The 3766-nt window shown below is 49.0% G+C and overlaps 1 pseudogene across 1 annotated transcript; it reads right to left on the bottom strand.

The window, feature by feature from the left end:
• Positions 1-247: 247 nt before the first annotated feature.
• Positions 248-3485, bottom strand: LOC110199418 (BOLA class I histocompatibility antigen, alpha chain BL3-7-like; annotated as a pseudogene). The gene is made up of 6 exons (XR_013487071.1): positions 3166-3485; positions 2636-2914; positions 2032-2307; positions 1760-1868; positions 1246-1278; positions 248-1074 (listed from the first exon to the last, which is right to left on the bottom strand). The product of XR_013487071.1 is annotated as a BOLA class I histocompatibility antigen, alpha chain BL3-7-like (transcript).
• Positions 3486-3766: the final 281 nt, after the last annotated feature.

The following is a 3766-nucleotide window of genomic DNA, read 5'->3' as shown; positions in this document are numbered from 1 at the left end:
TGTCATGGCATGGGTACAGTAACCTAGAATCTTTCTGAATTTCTAGAAAATGCCAGTTATACCACACATACAGACTAACAGAACAAACTGCACGGGGGAGAAATAACTAAATAAAAAAACAAACATGTGAGTAGTTACTATGTACAAATTGTCATCCCCTCTGTCCCCTACCTCCTTAACCCAGCCCCTCCCCCATCTGCAATCACAGACTCAGCATAGTCAACAAGACAATTATTAAAAGTCTTCAACTCTTTAATTTCTTTTCCTTTTGGTATTGCCATAATGTGTCATGGGCAATCCCATGAGTTTGTTTTAAAAGGGGGGGGGGGAGGATTGATGCATCAAGAAAAAATATTCAGAATGCATTTCCTTTCATTAAGCAAACATCATGAAAAAGATCAGCAGTCCTAAAGAATGAGTGGGTCAAAGAACTAATCATAGAAACAATCAATAATTTCATTAAAGTGAATGACAATGAGACAACATGCCAAAATTTATGGAATGCAGCCAAAACAGGACTTAGGGGAACTCTCTCTAAAGAAAAAGTTGTTTGGTGTAACAACTGGGGAGAAAGGGAAAGTCTAAAATCTTTCTGCCTCCCACTCTAATTTTCTCCCTGTGCAATCTGGCAGAACAGAGAGAAAACAGGTAGATGGAGAGAAGGCAGAAAACAATAGGGCACCAATGCTCCCTACCATAAGGTTTGTCTGGTAGGCATATGGGCTTGATCACAGATGCCAATATAGGGAGAGAATTTGGGGGCAGGGTAACAGAAATTGAAAGGAAATGGAGAAATAGGTGCCTTTGTTTTGTTGTAGCTCCTTTAGGCTGAAAAAGGAAACAGATCAAGGAAAGACATGAAAAAAGTCAATTCTACCATCAAGCCCTTCATTACTTTGAACAGCCTGTCTCACCACCCCTCCAAAACTCAGGGACTCCCTTAACCCCAGCCACTGACATACTCATCTTCACAGCATTTGCCACCGATACACCAGCTACTCTCTAGCTCTAGAATCACCAGACTCTCACCTTTTGCTGTAAGAGAGACATCTGATCCCTGGGCACTATCACTACCTGGAGAAACAGGAGGGAGATAACCTAATCAGAAATATATTGTTCAGAACAGGAAAATGGGAAAGGATGGGGAGAGGTGAAGAGAGAGGAGGGATTTTGGGTTCCCATTTCCCATGTCCCAAGGTTTAAATGAACCAACTCTCATCTATCCCACGTTGACCCTTTACTTACTTGCAGTTGTAGTATACCTCCCTCTTTTTTCATCTAGAAGTAAAATAATGATAATAATGACAATGATAATAATAATAATAATAATACAGTGGGAAAGTTCAGGAGAAGCAAGCACCTTTGAGGTTCAATTGGTAGGCCATTTACCTAGGAGAAATTCCTGTAACTGTGACTCTTTAACTTGTACAGAATCATAATCCAACAGGAAGAGAAGAAAGATATTAGGCCTGGTCACCTCTGGGCAGGCACTCAATTATTTTGACCTAAATTTCTAGATCTATTTGTGATCTGCGACTGAATTACCCTGCTCACTCACCCTCTTATACCTGAAATGCACCATCTGTAAAAATGGTGCTCCTTTATTAGTTTGTTCATCTACAGCCCCATGGGGGTCTTATTCTCAGTATTAATATGAAGAATAGGAGGCTTGTTGGATGGAATAGGTACAAACCAGGATGGGACAACCCAGAATCCCCACCATGCCTGCGGCCTACTGAGCCCCTTTCTCCTTCCCTACCTGAAGTATTTTTCCTCCAGATCACAACCCCGACAATGACTGCAGCGAGGAGGAGGAGGAGAGCAATGATGACTCCTGTAGAGAGCCCTTACGGGTGAGGACTGTGGCTCTAAAAGGAAAACGCAAAGTGAGAAACCCTGCCCCCTCTTTGGGCTCAAACACACTCTCACTCTCCCCCACTCAAGACTAGCTCCTGATCCTTCTGTCGTTGGGAGTGGGGAGGTGCGGAAAGCCTCCCCCCCCCCACCCCAGCCCCACCTCACTGTCCTTACCCCATTTCAGGAAGAGTGGCTCAGGTAGTCCCTTGTGCTGCACTCGGCAGGCATATTTCTGTTCACTTCCAGAGAGCATCCCCACAGCTGCCCACTTCTGGAAGGTCCCATCTCCCGCAGGTCTGGTATCAATGAGCTCCGTCTCCTGCAGCTGCTCCTCCCCATCCCTCAGCCAAGTCAGTGAGATCTCTGCAGGATAAAAGCCCTGGGCCCGGCACCTCAAGGTCACTTCTCCGTCAGAACTTGTGTGTCTGGTCACTTGTACAGAAGGTGGATCTGTGCGATCAAGTCAGAGGCATGGTCAGGGTGGCCTTTTGCCCGTTGTCTGAGAGGCTGATTTTCTTCCAGGTAGACAAGGATAGACTAGACACAGGGAGAGGGCTCACAGTCCAGGCTTGGCCAGATTCCTGGGAGACCGGACCCTACGACTGTGGCTGCAGGGGGAGCAGGGAAAGGCTAGAGACTCCCGCCTCATTCAGGGAGAGAGAAGCTGAGCCCCACTTCAGTCCACTACAGCTCACCCTGGGTCCATGGCCTCAGGGTGAGGAAGCTGAATAGGCCAGGTAGGGAGGGGGTGCGTCAGGGCGGCAAGGTAGGAAGGTACCTGTCCGAAGCAGTGTGTCCTTTCCGTTCTCCAGGTATCTGTGAAGCCAGTACACGCACTCCTTCTCCATATATCCCTTCCAATATTTCGCAACACTTTGATCTGCCTCCCACTTGCGCTTATTGTTCAGGGCCCCTGTGTTCCCCGCGATCCAGCGCAGAGTCTCGGTATCCAGGGCCAGGTAGTCCTGTCCGTCGTAGGCATATTGCACGAAGCCGCGGCTGAAGCTCCCGTTGGAGAATGCCTCGCAGCCCGACAGTCGCTGGTATGTGTGAACCCCTGAGACGACCAAGAAGAGTCAGCGTGACCCAGAGGGAGGAGTCGCACCAAGATCACACAGCTTCTCTACCCGAAAAACCACTCCTACAGGGTCAGAAATCTTACTCCTTTCGCGCTGAGGCCACACCCCCTCCTCTCCCTGTTCTGCTCGCCACCAGGCCCGCCCGCCCCCCGGCTCCAGCCCAAATGTGTGTGTAAGCGGTAACTGTACAGACCAAATAGGTAACCCGTGGTCCCCTCTGGTCACTCACCTCCCTCACTATGGTTGTAGTACGCAGACACTTTCCGCAGGCACATTCGATAACGCTGCGTGGCTTCCCTGGAGATCCGCGTCTCACGCTCCCAGTAATCCGAGATCTTCTGCTTGATCCATGGCGTCCTGGGCTCCGTGCTCTGGCTCTCACCGTCGCTGTCGAAGCTCAAGACCTGCTGATCGTCCACGTAGGTTACGGCGATGAACCTTGGTTTTGCTAGCTCGGGGCGAGACATGACAGCGTAGAAATACTTCAGGGAGTGAGAGCCTGAGTCGGAAACATCAGAGACCTTGGCCCAGGCTCAGGGTGGGGACTTGGTCCCGAGAGTATCAGTGCACCCCCCTGTCCCAGTCCAGTCTGTCCTCAGTATCTGTGGCAAAGGCCTAGGTGCCACGGAGCAAAACTGTCCCAGACGTCTGGACATTGTCTCCAGGCAGGTATTTAATCTTACACTACACTTACCAGCCGAGGTCTCCGTAAGGACCAGGACACCCAACAAAAGTAGAGACAGCACATACATTTCAATGGTCAGTAATCATAAAATACTGAGACCAGCTCACATGGACGTTATATAAAAGCAGATCCTTAATTCTAATTG

This window comes from Phascolarctos cinereus, unplaced genomic scaffold, assembly GCF_003287225.1.
Source record: "Phascolarctos cinereus isolate Bilbo 61053 unplaced genomic scaffold, phaCin_HiC Scaffold_5;HRSCAF=322, whole genome shotgun sequence".
NCBI lineage: Eukaryota > Metazoa > Chordata > Mammalia > Diprotodontia > Phascolarctidae > Phascolarctos > Phascolarctos cinereus.
This window is presented reverse-complemented; position numbering and strand designations above follow the sequence as displayed.